Source organism: Salmo salar, chromosome 11, assembly GCF_965601325.2.
Source record: "Salmo salar chromosome 11, fSalSal1, whole genome shotgun sequence".
Lineage (NCBI taxonomy): Eukaryota > Metazoa > Chordata > Actinopteri > Salmoniformes > Salmonidae > Salmo > Salmo salar.
Genome location: NC_138301.1, coordinates 114,687,006 through 114,705,426, shown reverse-complemented (window position 1 = coordinate 114,705,426; position 18,421 = coordinate 114,687,006). Strand labels below are relative to the sequence as shown.

The window sequence follows — 18,421 nt, the reverse complement described above, 5'->3', positions numbered from 1 at the left end:
AATAGCGTCGTCTGCGTAGAGGTGGATCAGAGAATCACCAGCATCAAGAGCGACATCATTGATGTATACAGAGAAAAGAGTCTGCCCGAGAATTGAACCCTGTGGCACCCCCATAGAGACTGCCAGAGGTCAGGACAACAGGCCCTCTGATTTGACACACTGAACTCTATCTGAGAGTAGTTGGTGAACCAGGCGAGGCAGCCATTTGAGAAACCAAGGCTGTTGAGTCTGCTGATAAGAATGTGGTGATTGACAGAGTCAAAAGCCTTTGCCAGGTCAATGAATACGGCTGCACAGTATTGTCTCTTATCGATGGCGGTTATGATATCGTTTAGGACCTTGAGCGTGGCTGAGGTGCACCCATGACCAGCTCGGAAACCAGATTGCATAGCGGAGAAGGTACGGTGGGATTCGAAATGGTCGGTGATCTGTTTGTTAACTTGGCTTTCGAAGACCTTAGAAAGGCAGGGTAGGATAGATATAGGTCTGTAGCAGTTTGGGTCTAGAGTGTCTCCCCCTTTGAAGAGGGGGATGACCGCGGCAGCTTTCCAATTTTTGGGGATCTCAGACGATACGAAAGAAAGGTTGAACAAACTAGTAATAGGGGTTGCAACAATTTCGGCTGATAATTTTAGGAAGAGAGGGTCCAGATTGTCTAGCCCTGCTGATTTGTAGGGGTCCAGATTTTGCAGCTCTTTCAGAAGATCAGCTATCTGGATTTGGGTGAAGGAGAAATGGGGAGGCTTGGGCAAGTTGCAATGAGGGGTGCAGGGCTGTTGACTGGGGTTGGGGTAGCCAGGTGGAAAGCATGGCCAGCCGTAGAAAAAAGCTTATTGAAATGCTCAATTATCACGGATTTATTGGTGGTGACAGTGTTTCCAAGCCTCAGTGCAGTGGGCAGCTGGGAGGAGGTGATCTTATTCTCCATGGACTTTACAGTGTCCCAGAGCTTTTTGGAGTTAGTGCTACAGGATGCAAATTTCTGTTTGAAAAAGCTAGCCTTTGCTTTCCTAACTGCCTGTGTACATTGGTTCCTAACTTCCCTGAAAAGTTGCATATCGCTGGGGTTATTCGATGCTAATGCAGTACACCAGAGGACATTTTTGTGCTGGTCAAGGGCAGTCAGGCCTGGAGAGAACCAAGGGATAGATCTGTTCCTGGTTCAACATTTCTTGAATGAGGCATGCTTATTTAAGATGGTGAGGAAAGCACTTTTAAAGAATAACCTGGCATCCTCTACTGACGGAATGAGGTCAATATCCTTCTAGGATAACCGGGCCAGGTCGATTAGAAAGGCCTACTCGCTGAAGTGTTTTAGGGAGCGTTTGACAGTGATGAGGGGTGGTTGCTTGACCGCAGACCCATTACGGACGCAGGCAATGAGGCAGTGATCGCTGAGATCCTGGTTGAAGACAGCAGAGATATATTTGGAGGCCAGGTTAGTTAGGATGAGATCTATGAGGGTGCCCGTGTTTACATATTTGGGGTTGTACCTGGTAGGTTCATTGATCATTTGTGTGAGATTGAGGGCATAAAGCTTAGATTGTAGGATGGCCGGGGTGTTAAGCATGTCCCAGTTTAGGTCACCTAACAGCACGAGCTCTGAAGATAGATGGGGGGCAATCAATTCACATATGGTGTCCAGGGCACAGCTGGGGGCAGAAGGTGGTCTATAGCAAGCGGCAACAGTAAGAAACTTGTTTCTGGAGAGGTGGATTTTTAAAAGTAGAAGCTCAAATTGTTTTGGCACAGACCTGGATAGTAAGACAGAACTCTGCAGGCTATCTCTGCAGTAGATTGCAACTCTGCCCCCTTCTTCAGTTCTATCTTGTCGGAAAATGTTATAGTTAGGAAATTTCAGGGGTTTTGGTGGTCTTCCTAAGCAAGGATTCAGACACGGCTAGGACATCCGAATGGGCAGAGTGTGCTAGGGCAGTGAATAAAACAAACTTAGGGACGAGGCTTATAATGTTAACATGCACGAAATTAAGGCTTTTACGGTTACAGAAGTCAACAAATGAGAGTGCCTGGGGAATGGGAGTGGAGCTAGGCACTGCAGGGCCTGGATTAACCTCTACATCACCAGAGGAGGAGTAGGAAAAGGGTACGGCTAAAGGCTATAAGAACTGGTCGTCTAGTACGTTCAGAACAGAGAGTAAAAGGAGCAGTTTTCTGTGTGTGGTAGAATAGATTCAAGGCATAATGTACAGACAAAGGTATGGTAGGATGTGAATACAGTGGGGGTAAACCTGTGCATAGAGTGACGATGAAAGAGATATTGTCTCTAGAAATATCATTTAAACCAGGTGATGTCACCGCATGTGTGGGAGGTGGAACTAAAGTGTTAACTAAGGCATATTGAGTAGGGCTAGAGGCTCTACAGTGAAATAAGGCAACTTGATGATTGAGTTGGAAGCATGCGTGAACAGAGAGTACAGGAGGGGGCTGAGCATTCACCCAGTGTGATGGCGATTGCCTCCGTGTATCTATTAGGGCGGTATGCACATTGCTGTGGGTGAAGGGTGTCGAGGTAAGGTGGATCCTTGACTAGTCTCTCAAAGCACTTCATGATGACAGAAGTGAGTGCTACGGGGCGATAGTCATTTAGTTCAGCTACCTTGGCTTTCTTGGGTACAGGAACAATGGTGGACATCTTGACGCAAGTGGAGACAGCAGTCTGAGATAAGGAGATTGAATATGTCCGTAAACACTCTAGCCAGCTGGTCTGCGCATGCTCTGAGGATGCGGCTAGCGTGTGTGTGTGTGTGTGTGTGTGTGTGTGTGTGTGTGTGTGTGTGTGTGTGTGTGTGTGTGTGTGTGTGTGTGTGTGGTGTGTGTGTGTGTGTGTGTGGCTGTGTGTGTGTGTGTGTGTGTGTGTGGCTGTGTGTGTGTGTGTGTGTGTGTGTGTGTGTGTGGCTGTGCAGTGACATCCAGACAGACTGAATCCAGCAGCCATATATTGGTTAATAGAGCGTGGTAAAGAAAGACAGACAGATGGACGGATGGACAGACACACACACACACACACACACACACACACACACACACACACACACACACACACACACACACACACACACACACACACACACACGAGACACCCATTGATGTGCCAGTCGGCTTGCCCTAAATTCTGATTCAGATGGTTGATTGCAGATGGATGACTGGTACCGAGTCATTGCCTGTTCTGGCCTTGAACACACACACTCACACTGAGTGAATCGAGAGGGAGGCACATCACCGTTGTGTGTGCCTGCCTGCCTGCCTGCCTGTGTGTGTGTGTGTGTGTGTGTGTGTGTGTGTGTGTGTGTGTGTGTGTGTGTGTGTGTGTGTGTGTGTGTGTGTGTGTGTGTGTGTGTGTGTGTGTGTGTGTGTGTGTGTGTGTGTGTGTGTGTGTGTGTGTGTGTGTGTGTGTGTGTGTGTGTGTGTGTTTGAGTGAGTGAGCATCATTATATTGCCATCAGCCATAGAGCATAATTGATTAACATGAAGGACTGGAGGAGATTAGGATAGGCAGACAGTATGAAAGAGATAGAGAGAGGAGAGGAGAGGTAGCGATAGAGAGAGGAGAGGTGGAGGTAGAGATAGAGAGAGGAGAGGTGGAGGTAGAGAGAGGAGAGTTAGAGAGAGAGAGAGAGAGAGAGGAGAGGTAGAGATGGAGAGAGGAGAGGTAGAGATAGAGAGAGTCGAGGTAGAGATAGAGAGAGGAGAGGTAGAGATGGAGAGAGGATAGGTAGAGATGGGGTGGGGAGAGGTAGAGCTAGACAGAGGAAAAATAGAGATGGAGAGAGGATAGGTAGAGATAGAGTGGAGAGAGGTAGAGATAGAGAGAGGAGAGGTAGAGAGAGAGTGGGGAGAGGTAGAGATAGAGATAGAGATAGCGATAGAGAGAGGAGAGGTAGAGATGGAGAGGTAGAGATGGAGAGGTAGAGATGGAGATAGAGATAGCGATAGAGACAGGAGAGGTAGAGAGAGGAGAGATAGAGAGAGGAGAGGTAGAGAGAGGAGCGGTAGAGATAGAGAGGAGAAGTAGAGATGGAGAGGAGAGGTAGAGATAGAGAGAGGAGAGGTAGAGGTAGAGATGGAGAGAGGAGCGGTAGAGATGGAGAGGTAGAGATAGAGAGAGGAGAGGTAGAGGTAGAGATGGAGAGAGGATAGGTAGAGGTAGAGATGGAGAGAGGAGCGGTAGAGATAGAGAGGAGAGGTAGAGATAGAGAGAGGAGAGGTAGAGATAGAGTGGGGAGAGGTAGAGATAGAGATAGAGATAGCGATAGAGAGAGGAGAGGTAGAGATGGAGAGGTAGAGATGGAGAGGTAGAGATGGAGATAGAGATAGCGATAGAGACAGGAGAGGTAGAGAGAGGAGAGATAGAGAGAGGAGAGGTAGAGAGAGGAGCGGTAGAGATAGAGAGGAGAAGTAGAGATGGAGAGGAGAGGTAGAGATAGAGAGAGGAGAGGTAGAGGTAGAGGTAGAGATGGAGAGAGGATAGGTAGAGGTAGAGATGGAGAGAGGAGCGGTAGAGATAGAGAGAGGAGGTAGAGGTAGAGATGGAGAGATAGAGATGGAGATGAATCAAAACAGGAACATTTTACATTTGGCTAGAAATTCAAAAAGAAATGATCTCAACAGAGAAAAATGTCCTCCTGTGTGCTACCTATATCGCCCCCACTAGAATCCCCATACTTTAATGAAGACAGCTTCTCCATCCTAGAGGGGGAGATCAACCATTTCCAGTCCCAAGGACATGTAATAGTCTGTGGCGACTTAAATGCCAGAACTGGACAAGAACCTGACACCCTCGGCACACAGGGGGACAAACACCTACCACGAGGTGACAGCATTCCCTCCCCCATATGCCCCCCTAGGCAGAACTACGACAACATAACCAACAAAAACGGATCACAACTCCTGCAGCTCTGTCGCACGCTGGGTATGTACATAGTCAATGGTAGGCTTTGAGGGGACTCCTACGGTAGGTACACCTATAGCTCTGTTACACGCTGGGTATGTACATAGTTAATGGTAGGCTTTGAGGGGACTCCTATGGTAAGTACACCTATAGCTCATCACTTGGCAGTAGTACTGTAGACTACTTTATCCCTGAACTCAAGCCAGAGTCTCTCAGAATGTTCACAGTCAGTCCACTGAAACTCCTATCAGATCACAGCAAAATCACAGTCTACTTGAACAGAGCAATACTCAATCATGAGGCATCAAATTCAAAGGAACTGAAAAAGATTAAGAAATGATATAGATGGAAAGAAAGTATTGTGGAAACCTCCCAAAAACAATTAGACAACAACAAATGAAATCCCCTTTAGACAACTTCCTGGACAAAACATTTCACTGTAATAGTGAAGGTGTAAACTTGGCAGTAGAAAATCTAAACAATATATTTGACCTCTCAGCTTCCCTATCAAACAAAAGAAAATCTAACAGAAAACTAACAACAATGACAATGGTTTGATAAAGAATGCAAAAACCTACGAAAGAAATTGAGAAACCTGTCCAACCAAAAACGTAGAGACCCAGAAAACCTGTGCCTATGCCTTTAATATGGTGAATCACTAAAACAATACAGAAATACACTACGTAAAAAGAAGGAACACCACATCAGAAATCAGCTCAATGTAATTGAAGAATCCATAGACTCTAACCACTTCTGGGATAATTGGAAAACACTAAAGAAACAACAACACGAAGAGTTATCTTTCCAAAACGGAGATGTGTGGATAAACCACTTCTCCAATCTTTTTATCCCTATAACAAATAAAAAACAGCAAAAACATATACATTTTCAAATACAAATCTTAGAATCAACTATTAAAGACTACCAGAACCCACTGGATTCTGCAATTACATTGAATGAACTACAGGACAAAATACAAACCCTTCATTTCCTCAGCTAAAAAGATTTACGGAGCAAATGTCAAATTGGCTTTTTACCAAATTACTGTACGACAGATCACGTATTCACCGCGCACACCCCAACTGACAAACAAACATACCAAAACAAAGGAAAAGTCGTTACATTCTTTGTTGATTTCAAAAATACATACGACTCAATTTACCACAAGGGTCTGGTAAAAAACACACATTTATTTCCACAGGGCCGTTGGGTGAGACAGGGATGCAGCTTAAGCCCCACCCTCTTCAACATATATATAAACAAATTAGTGAGGGCACTAGAACAATCTGCACCACCCAGCCTCACCCTACTAGAATCTGAAGTCAAATGTTTACTGTTTGCTGATGATCTGGTGCTTCTGTCACCAACCAAGGAGGGCCTACTGCAGCACCTAGATCTTCTGCACAGATTCTGTCAGACCTGGGCCCTGACAGTACATCTCAGTAAGACAAAAATAATGGTGTTCCAAAAAATGTCCAGTTACCAGGACCACAAATACAAATTCCATCTAGGCACCGTTTACCTGGAGCTCACAAAAAAATATACATACCTAGGCCTAAACATCAGCACCACAGGTAACTTCCACAAAGCTGTGAACAATCTGGGAGACAAGGCATAAAGGGCCTTCTATGCCATCAAAAGGAACATAAAATTCGACATACCAATTAGGATCTGGCTAAAAATACTTGAATCAGTTATAGAACCCATTGCACTTTATGGTTGTGAGGTCTGGGGTTCGCTCACCAACCAAGAATTCACAAAATGGGACAGACACCAAATTGAGACTGCATGCAGAGCAGAATAAGGCTGATACCCGCTCATTATCAAAATCCAGAAAAGAGCCGTTAATAAATTCTACAACCACCTGAAAGGAAGCGATTCACAAAACTTCCATAACAAAGCCATCTCTACAGATAAATAAACCTGGAGAAGAGTCCCCTAAGGTTATGTGCACACTGCCCACAAAATGAGATGAAAACTGAGCTGCACTTTCTAACCTCCTGCCAAATGTATGACCACAATAAAGACACATATTTCCCTCAGATTACACAGATCCACAAAGAATTAAAAAACAAACTCCAATATCTACTGGGTGAAATACCACAGTGTGCCATCACAGCAGAAAGATGTGTGACCTGTTGCCACAAGAAAAGGGCAACCAGTGAAGAACAAACACCATTGTAAATACAATCCATATTTATGTTTATTTATTTTCACTTTTGTACTTTAACTATTTGCACATTGTTACAACACTGTATATAGACATAATATTTAATTTGAAATGTCTTTATTATTTTGGAACTTCTGTGAGTGTAATGTTTACTGTATATTTTTTATGTTTATTTCCTATTCTACTTAATTTGTCAATGTAAACATATGTTTCCCATGCCAATGAAGCCCCAGGCTCGGACTGGTAACAGAAATAATGGAGGAAAACAGAGTAGACACTCTGCCTTGATGACAACTTTGTACACTCTTGGCATTCTCTCAACCAGCTTCATGAGGTAGTCACTGGAGTGCATTTCAAATAAAAGGTATGCATAGTTAAAAGTTAATTTGTGGAATTTCTTTCCTTCTATGAAACAATCAGGGTAGGGGTGGTACACAGAAGATAGCCCTATTTGGTAAAAGACCAACCCCATATTATGGCAATAACAGCTCAAATAAACAAAGATAAATGACTTTGAAAGTTTCTTCAAGTGCAGTCGCAAAAACCATGAAGCGCTATGATGATACTGGCTCTCATGAGGACATACAGAAAAGGAAGACCCAGAGTTACCTCTGCTGCAGAGGATAAATTCATTAGGGTTACCAGCCTCAGAAATTGCGCCCAAATAAATGCTTCACAGAGTTCAAGTAACAGAAACATTATTAATCTCCCCTAACCCCTTAATAATCTCCATCCAACTCTTAGCCCTTTAACAATCTCCATCCAACTCTAACCCTTTAATAATCTCCATCCAACTCTAACCCCTTAATAATCTCCATCCAACTCTAACCCTTTAACAATCTCCATCCAACCCTAAAGCCCCTTAATAATCTCCATCCAACTCTAACCCTTTAATAATCTCCATCCAACTCTAACCCTTTAACAATCTCCATCCAACCCTAACCCCTTAATAATCTCCATCCAACTCTAACCCTTTAACAATCTCCATCCAACCCTAACCCCTTAACAATCTCCATCCAACCCTAAAGCCCCTTAATAATCTCCATCCAACTCTAACCCTTTAATAATCTCCATCCAACTCTAACCCTTTAATAATCTCCATCCAACTCTAACCCTTTAATAATCTCCATACAACTCTAACCCTTTAATAATCTCCATACAACTCTAACCCCATACAACTCTAACCCTTTAATAATCTCCATACAACTCTAACCACTTAATAATCTCCATCCAACTTTAACCCCATCCAACTCTAACCCTTTAATAATCTCCATACAACTCTAACCACTTAATAATCTCCATCCAACTCTAACCCTTTAATAATCTCCATCCAACCCTAACCCTTTAATAATCTCCATCCAACTCTAACCCCTTAATAATCTCCATCCAACTTTAACCCCTTAATAATCTCCATCCAACTTTAACCCTTTAACCTGTTATGGCTAGGGGACAGTATTTTCACGGCCGGATAAAAAAACGTACCCGATTTAATCTGATTATTACTCCTGCCCAGAAACTAGAATATGCATATCATTATTAGCTTTGGATAGAAAACACTCCAAAGTTTCTAAAACTGTTTGAATGGTGTCTGTGAGTATAACAGAACTCATTTGGCAGGCCAAAACCTGAGAAGATTCCATGCAGGAAGTGCCCTGTCTGACAATTTCTTGCCCTTCTTGATTATCTCTATCGAACACAGGGGATCTCTGCTGTTACGTGACACTTCCTACGGCTCCCATGGGCTCTCAGAAGGCGGCAAAAAGCTGAATCGTGGCTTTGCAGGCTCTGGCTGAAAAAAAGTAGCGCATTTGGATAGTGGCTGGTCACAGTACTGTGAGACTCAGGCTCGTGCCCGAGTCGACCCCATGCTTTATTTTCTTTCGTCTTTTTACCTAAACGCAGATTCCCGGTCGGAATATTATCGCTTTTTTACGAGAAAAATGGCATAAATATTGATTTTAAACAGCGGTTGACATGCTTCGAAGTACGGTAATGGAATATTTAGAAATCTTTTGTCACGAAATGCGCCATGCTCGTGACCCTTATTTACACTTCGGATAGTGTCTTGAACGCACGAACAAAACGCCGCTATTTGGATATAACAATGGATTATTTTGAACCAAACCAACATTTGTTATTGAAGTAGCAGTTCTGGGAGTGCATTCTGACGAAGAACACCAAAGGTAATCAAACTTTTCTAATAGTAAATCGGAGTTTGGTCAGGGCTAAACTTGGTGGGTGTCTAAATAGCTAGCCGTGATGGCTGGGCTATCTACTCAGAATATTGCAAAATGTGCTTTCACCGAAAAGCTATTAAAATCGGACACCTCGATTGCACAAAGGAGTTCTGTATCTATAATTATTAAAATAATTGTTATGTTTTTTGTGAACGTTTATCGTGAGTAATTTAGTAAATTCACCGGAGGTTTGCAGGGGGTATGCTAGTTCTGAACGTCACATGCTAATGTAAAAAGCTGTTTTTTGATATAAATATGAACTTGATTGAACAAAACATGCATGTATTGTATAACATAATGTCCTAGGTGTGTCATCTGATGAAGATCATCAAAGGTTAGTGCTGCATTTAGCTGTGGTTTTGTTTTTTGTGACATTATATGCTAGCTTGAAAAATGGGTGTCTGATTATTTCTGGCTGGGTACTCTGCTGACATAATCTAATGTTTTGCTTTCGCTGTAAAGCCTTTTTGAAATCGGACAGTGTGGTTAGATAAAGGAGAGTCTTGTCTTTAAAATGCTGTAAAATAGTCATATGTTTGAAAAATTGAAGTTTTTGTATTTTTGAGGAATTTGTAATTCGCGCCACGCCTATCATTGGATATTGGAGCAGGTGTTCCGCTAGCGGAACGTCTAGATGTAAGAGGTTAATATTCTCCATCCAACTCTAACCACTTAATAATCTCCATCCAACTCTAACACCATCCAACTTTAACCCTTTAATAATCTCCTTCCAACCCTAAAGCCCCTTAATAATCTCCATCCAACCCTTACCCTTTAATAATCTACATCCAATTCTAACCCCTTAATAATCTCCATCCAACTCTAACCCTTTAATAATCTCCATCCAACTCTAACCCTTTAATAATCTCCATCCAACTCTAACCCTTTAATAATCTCCATCCAACTCTAACCCTTTAATAATCTCCATCCAACTCTAACCCTTTAATAATCTCCATCCAACCCTAAAGCCCCTTAATAATCTCCATCCAACTCTAACCCTTTAATAATCTCCATCCAACCCTAAAGCCCCTTAATAATCTCCATCCAACTCTAACCCCTTAATAATCTCCTTCCAACTCTAAGTAGTATTCTGAGGTATCTGTACTTTACTTTACAATTTATATTTTTGACTACTTTTACTTTAACTTCACTACATTCCTAAAGAAAATTATGTACTTTTACTCCATACGTTTTCCCTGACACCCAAAAGTACTCATTACATTTTGACAGGAAAATGGTCCAATTTACACACTTATCAAGAGAATATCCCTGCTCATCCCTACTGCCTCTGATCGGGCAGACTCACTAAACACAAATGCTTTGTTTGTAAATTATGTATGAGTGTTGGAGTGTGCCCCTGGCTATCCGTCAATAAAGAAAACAAGAAAATGGTGCCATCTGGTTTGCTAAATATAAAGAATTTGAAATGATTTGTACTTTTACTTTTGATACTTAAGTACATTTTAGCAATTCCATTTACTTTTGATATATAAGTATATTTAAAACCAAATACTTTTACTCAAGTAGTATTTTACTGAGTGACTTTCACTTTTACTTAGGTCATTTTCTATTAAGGTATCATTCATTTTACTCAAGTATGACAACTGAGTACTTTTCCCACCAATATTAATTTCCCACTGAGCAAACAATTTATGTATTTACACTACCGTTCAAAAGTCACATAGAAATGTCCTTGCATTTGAAAGAACAGCTAATTTTATGTCCATTAAAATAACATGAAATTGATCAGAAATACAGTGCAGACATTGTTAATGTTGTACATGACTATTGTAGCTGGAAACGGCAGATTTCTTTATGGAATATCTACATAGGTGTACAGAGGCCCATTATCAGCAACCATCACTCCTGTGTTCCAATGGCACGTTGTGTTAGCTAATCCAAGTTTATCATTTTAAAAGGTGAATTGATCATTAGAAAACCCTTTTGCAATTATGTTAGCACAGCTGAAAACTGTTGTTTTGATTAAAGAAGCAATAAAACTGGCCTTCTTTAGACTAGTTAAGTATCTGGAGCATCAGCATTTGTGGGTTCGATATCAGGCTCAAAATGGCCAGCAACAAAGAACTTTCTTCTGAAACTCGTCAGTCTACTCTTGTTCTGAGAAATGAAGGCTATTGCATACGAGAAATTGCCAAGAAACTAGCAGTGACTAGTATCCAATCCTTCAGCTGCTGTGAAGTGTAGGAACTCCTCCAGTATCCAATTCTCATGTAATGCACCACCACAGAAATCTGTTTATTTTCTTACCTTCTCACTTATCTGGTCCCTTACATGATGACCAAACCGGATCTGGTCCCTTACATGATGACCAAACTGGATCTGGTCCCTTAAATGATGACCAAACTAGATCTGGTCCCTTACATGATGACCAATCCGGATCTGGTCCCTTACATGATGACCAATCCGGATCTGGTCCCTTACATGATGACCAAACTGGATCTGGTCCCTTACATGATGTCCAAACCGGATCTGGTCCCTTACATGATGATCAAACTGGATCATTGGCGTACTGGTGTTCTTCCATGCCGTAGATGGGAGGGGTGCGTCACTTGAGTGGGCTGAGTCACTGACGTGGTCTTCCTGTCTGGGTTGGCGCCCCCCCCTTGGGTTGTGCCGTGGCGGAGATCTTTGTGGGCTATACTCGGCCTTGTCTTAGGACGGTAAGTTGGTGGTTGGAGACATCCCTCTAGTGGTGTGGGGGCTGTGCTTTGGCAAGTGGGTGGGGTTATATCCTGCCTGTTTGGCCCTGTCCGGGGGTTTCATCGGATGGGGCCACAGTGTCTCCTGACCCCTCCTGTCTCAGCCTCCAGTATTTATGCTGCAGTAGTTTATGTGTTGGGGGGCTAGGGTCAGTCTGTTACATCTGGAGTATTTCTCGTCTTATCCGGTGTCCTGTGTGAATTTAAATATGCTCTCTCTAATTCTCTCTTTCTCTCTTTCTTTCTTTCTCTCGGAGGACCTGAGCCCTAGGACCATGCCTCAGGACTACCTGGCATGATGACTCCTTGCTGTCCCCAGTCCACCTGGCCGTGCTGCTGCTCCAGTTTCAACTGTTCTGCCTGTGGCTATGGAACCCTGACCGGTTCACTGGACGTACTTGTTGCACCCTCGACAACTACTATGATTATTATTATTTGACCATGCTGGTCATTTATGAACATTTTAACATCTTGACCATGTTCTGTTATAATATCCACCCGGCACAGCCAGAAGAGGACTGGCCACCCCTCATAGCCTGGTTCCTCTCTAGGTTTCTTCCTAGGTTTTTGGCCTTTCTAGGGAGTTTTTCCTAGGGAGTTTTTCCTAGCCACCGTGCTTCTTTCACATGCATTGCTTGCTGTTTGGGGTTTTAGGCTGGGTTTCTGTACAGCACTTTGAGATATCAGCTGATGTACGAAGGGCTATATAAATAAATTTGATTTGATTTGATTTGGTCCCTTACATGATGACCATACCGGATCTGGTCCCTTACATGATGACCAAACCTGATCTGGTGATGTGCACTCTTAAGAAAAAAAAGGACCTATCTAGAACCTAAAAGTATGATTTTTGACAACGAAACAGCATCCGTGTTAGATTGATGTGAATTCATAGTGTTAGTCAGATACATGTATTTGGAGTTCTTCCCTTCCCTCTCGTGCGTCATCGTAATTTTGATGTTCTTTTGACAGCTTGAGAAGATTAATATGAGAGAAGAGAAAATGTAAGAGACTCTCTCTCTCTCTCTCTCCTTGTTTCTGAAGAGAAAACAAATAGTGTCACATCCCTCCTCCCTCCATCATACCCACCCTCCATCATTCCCTCCCTCCCTCCCTCTCTGATCCCTCCTTCTTGATGATGTCTGCGTCACACATCACATCTACTCAGAGACAAGAGCTTCTCGTCAGCCTCATCCCTCTGAGTGTGTGTGTGTGTGTGTGCAAGTGTGTGAATGGGTGTATGTGCATGTGTGTGTGTGTGACTGTTAGCAGTGATAATATAAGCTGTGGGGAGAGAGGCAGATGGGCTGGTTAATGCACTGCTGTGGTTATATAAGACCTGCTATAGCTGTTACTGTCTGTTACAGTCTCTCTCTCTCTCTCTCTCTCTCTCTCTCTCGCTCTCGCTCTCGCTCTCGCTCTCGCTCTCTCGCTCTCGCTCTCTCTCTCTCTCTCTCACTGTATGTCTGTTACTGTCTCTCTCTCTGTCTGTCTGCCTGTCTGTCTGTACTGCAGCACTGAAAGCGAGGGAGGGTGGGTGAGAGAGAGAGCTGGGCAGCCTGAGATGGAGAGAGAGAAAGACAGAGAGAGAGGGTGAGAGGGAGGGGTGCGGGTATGAAAAAGGAAGAGGACTTGGGACAGGGAGAGGGCCAAACAGAGAGAGAGGGTGAGAGGGAGGGGTGCGGGTATGAAAAAAGAAGAGGACTTGGGACAGGGAGAGGGCCAGACAGAGAGAGAGGGTGAGAGGGAGGGGTGCGGGTATGAAAAAGGAAGAGGACTTGGGACAGGGAGAGGGCCAAACAGAGAGAATGGGTCAGGGTGGTGGCAGGAAGCGGCAGGGGGGAGGCAGGGGGACAGGAGATGTGGTTGTGTACGGTACGTCAAGACAGACAGACAGTGATGTAGGGACTTATTGTCCTGAGTTAGATTAACTCTGGTCTCACTCCAATAACTCTGTTATTCACTTTACTTTTCCTACCAGATGCTGAGTAAGAGAGTGCGAGGGAGGGGAGAGAGGGGAGGAGGAGAGAAAGAGAGAGGCATGCAGTATTCAGACACAGAAAGAAAGACAAAGCTACTCTCTACAGGCTATAGAGGGACAGTGTGTGAGTTGGTAGCTATTTCAGTCCTTCCCTTCCACTCAGCACAGATATTTGTATAACAGAAGTACTGAGGGAGAGAGAGAGAAAATGAGGGAAAGAGTTAGAGAGGGAGAGTAGGGGAGAGAGGAAGAGAAAAGGAAGAGGTGAGGGATATAGAGGGCATAAGAAAGGGAAAATAAACAGAGGAAGGAGAGAAAGGCAGAGCGAGGGAATGAGGAAGGTGTAGGAAGAGAGAGAGATAACTATTTGGTCCGTAGTGAAGAATAGTAGAAGGCCCATGCTGTTTGGAGCTGGAGACCCCGATTCACCATCATAACACTGATCAATTATTTAAAGAGATTCTCTGGTACTTTTGTATTTTTAGCCAGCAGCTCTGAAAGTAGCACTCACAAGCCAAAAGTGTTCCCTTAAAATGGTGTACTATACGTAACATATGGGCACCACATCATTGCTCTCTCTCTCTCTGTCACTTTGCTCTGTGTGCATCTAGCTAGTTGTCACTCAAATGGCAAGGGGGCTAAAGCTGAATGGCTGGAACTCCAAATTGCGAGGGGGTGGCCTACGAGAAAATGGACCGTACAGCTTCCAGAAAATAGTTGCTTTCAAACTAGGTACTTTGTAGCTAATTTAAGTACGACGGTAATTCTGCTCATAGAGTATTTATGTATAAACTACACATTGACATATCCAGCCCAAAGAGGGAAAAAAAAAATTTAAGTTCAGGATTTCTTTTTTTTTAATAAAGTGCAATATGCAGAAATCGCTCTGCCATTTCCTGGTTGCAAAAATAACAAGAAATAGATAGTGCAGAGCACATGTGTCAAACTCCTTTCATCTTCTCACCTGGTTGTCTGGGTCTTAGTAAGGAACTCTCCTCACCTGGTTGTCTAGGTCTCAGTAAGAAACTCTCCTCACCTGGTTGTCTAGGTCTCAGTAAGGAACTCCCCTCACCTGGTTGTCTAGATCTTAGTAAGAAACTCCCCTCACCTGGTTGTCTGGGTCTCAGTAAGGAACTCTCCTCACCTGGTTGTCTAGGTCTCAGTAAGGAACTCTCCTCACCTGGTTGTCTGGGTCTCAGTAAGGAACTCTCCTCACCTGGTTGTCTGGGTCTCAGTAAGAATCTCTCCTCACCTGGTTGTCTAGGTCTCAGTAAGGAACTCTCCTCACCTGGTTGTCTAGGTCTCAGTAAGGAACTCCCCTCACCTGGTTGTCTAGGTCTTAGTAAGGAACTCCCCTCACCTGGTTGTCTAGGTCTTAGTAAGGAACTCTCCTCACCTGGTTGTCTAGGTCTCAGTAAGGAACTCTCCTCACCTGGTTGTCTAGGTCTCAGTAAGGAACTCTCCTCACCTGGTTGTCTAGGTCTCAGTAAGAATCTCTCCTCACCTGGTTGTCTAGGTCTCAGTAAGGAACTCTCCTCATCTGGTTGTCTAGGTCTCAGTAAGGAACTCTCCTCACCTGGTTGTATAGGTCTTAGTAAGGAACTCTCCTCACCTGGTTGTCTAGGTCTCAGTAAGGAACTCTCCTCACCTAGTTGTCCAGGTCTTAATTGACAGGAAAAACTAAAACCCGCAGACACTCGGCCCTCAGTGGAATGAGTTTGACCACCCTGGTGTAGAGAATCATTGTACCATCTAAACTGTTGTGAAATGTATTTTCATTAAACCAAAAGTATCTTATTTTCAGCTTTTTGAAACTGGTGTACAAATCAAAAAGTAAAAGACACAAAGAAATGTTTGTTCAGTGTATGTTTTTTTTAACGATTCTTAAAATGTTGTTGTTCTGTTCACCTCACTGTTTACGCTGGTGGAGCACACATCTCTCTCTCTCTCTCTCTCTCTCTCTCTCTCTCTCTCTCTCTCTCTCTCTCTCTCTCTCTCTCTCTCTCTCTCTCTCTCTCTCTCTCTCTCTCTCTCTCTCTCTCTCTCTCTCTCTCCAAAAATGAAATACACAAAAAATTGGCGGTAAACATTACACTCACAAAAGTTCAAAATTAATAGAGACATTTCAAATTTTATATTATGGCTATATATATTGTTGTAACAATGTGCAAATAGTTAAAGTACAAAAGGGAAAATACATTTACATAAAAATGGGATATATTTACAATGGTGTTTGTTCTTAACTCGTTGCCCTTTTCTTGTGGCAAGAGGTCTCACAGCTTGCAGCTGTGATGGCACACTGTGGTATTTCACCCAATAGATAAGGGAGTTTATCAAAAATTGGGTTTGTTTTCAAATTCTTTGTGGACCTGTGTAATCTGAGGGAAATATGCATCTCTAATATGGTCATACAGCCAGGTCTGCCTTTCTCAATAGCAAGGCTCACTGAGTCTGTATACAGTTGAAGTCAGAAGTTTAAATGCACCTTTGCCAAATACATTCAACTCAGCCAAAAGGCATGTGGGAGACTCCCCAAACATATTGAAGAAGGTACTCTGGTCAGATGAGACTATAATTGAGCTTTTTGGCCATCAAGGAAAACGCTATGTCTGGCGCAAACCCAACACCTCTCATCACCTCGAGAACATCATCCCCACAGTGAAGTAGGCAGGGACTGGGAAACTGGTCAGAATTGAAGGAATGATGGACCAGGGAAATTCTTGAGGGAAACCTGTTTCAGTCTTGTTTCTTGTTTGTTTCACCAAAAAAATATTTTGCATCTTCAAAGTGGTAGGCATGTTGTGTAAATCAAATTATACAAAGCCCAAGCCAATAGGGTGTGGCCAGGGTTTGTTTAGGGAGGGGGGGTCTAGGCTGGTTGGGGTGGGGATGTGGCTGGTGATGCTGTGGTCTGTGTGTAGGTCCTCTTGGTACAGGTCTGGGAGGGGGTCTTGCTGGTCTGGCCGGGTTGTCCATTGTTCTGTTGCTCCTGTGTGAGCTGCTGGGGCTATGGTTGAGGGTGACGCCATTCAGGGTCCTGGTAAAATTTGTAGAGGTGGACCTGGTCGTAAGGCTGTTCAAGTCCAGGGTGGAATGGTGGGCCAGGTAGAAATTAGGTTTTGAGGCACAGTCCCGGGAAATGCTTGCATCCACCCGCTGTATGGTAGCAGGGTGAAAGTATTTTCTTGGTAGCAGGGTGGAGATGACCACTTTGGGGAAAGAGGAAGAAGCTTACTCAATCACTCCCTTGAGTGCTGTGACCACCCTTTCCTGTTGGGCCCTCAGGTCATTTGTGCCCGTGTCAAATATGATGTGGCTGGGGCCATCAGTCTGTCCTCTGACAACAGCTCCAGGGCACGCCTAGTGTTTGGCACCAGAGTTTAGCCACTTGGTGTTCTCTCTCTCGCTACCTCCTGCCTCACTCTCTCTCTCCATCTCTTCCTCTCTGCATCTCTCTCTGTCTCTCTCCCTCTCTTTCAATTCAATGGGGTTTTATCAGGGGTGTGGCGTCAGGGGGGTTCTATGTACAGTGGACGAGGATGGGGGCTTGGTTTACATTTACATTTTACATTTGAGTCATTTAGCAGACGCTCTTATCCAGAACGACTTACAGTAGTGAATGCATACATTTCACTTTTTTTTTTTTTTCTGTGCTGGCCCCCCGTGGGAATCGAACCCACAATCCGTTAAATTAAGTAAAGTTTGTGTTTTTAATGATGTAACTATCAGGTTAATAAAGGTATTTGTATTGTCTGTCTCTCTCTCTCCCTCTCCCTCTGTCTCTCTCTCTCCCTCTGTCTCTCTCCCTCCCTCTGTCTCTCTCTCTCCCTCTGTCTCTCTCTCTCCCTCTGTCTCTCTCTCTCTCTCCCTCGGTCTCTCTCTCTCTCTCCCTCGGTCTCTCTCTCTCTCTCTCCCTCGGTCTCTCTCTCTCTCTCCCTCGGTCTCTCTCTCTCTCTCCCTCGGTCTCTCTCTCTCTCTCCCTCGGTCTCTCTCTCCCTCTCCCTCGGTCTCTCCCTCGGTCTCTCCCTCTCTCTCTCTTTGGAGGTATAGGACTAGCTGCTGCAGTCCCCAGGCCTCAAAGGTTGAGCCTGAAAAACAGGTTACACACAAACACACACACAGCCATAGAGCAAAGCCCTTGCTATCTACTACGCTACCAGATCTCTCCCTCCATCTTCTGCCAGGCTGAAAGCATCTGCCTTGTGTATAACTCAATGTTTCCACCTCTGACATTTACTCCATTACTATTCCCTCGGGTCCCCAACACACACACACACACCCTACAATACAGACCAAGACAACAGCTTCTCCCCTGAGTATCAAGCGACACACAAGCACACTCTCTCTATTCTCTCTCTCTCTCTCTCTCTCTCTCTCTCTCTCTCTCTCTCTCTCTCTCTCCTC

General features: G+C 43.9%; 1 protein-coding gene across 1 annotated transcript in view; it reads right to left on the bottom strand.

Annotated features, from left to right (window-relative positions):
- The window catches only part of rtn4rl1a (reticulon 4 receptor-like 1a), a 218,302-nt gene that overhangs the window by 179,112 nt on the left and 20,769 nt on the right, over positions 1–18,421 (bottom strand). The window lies entirely within an intron of this gene.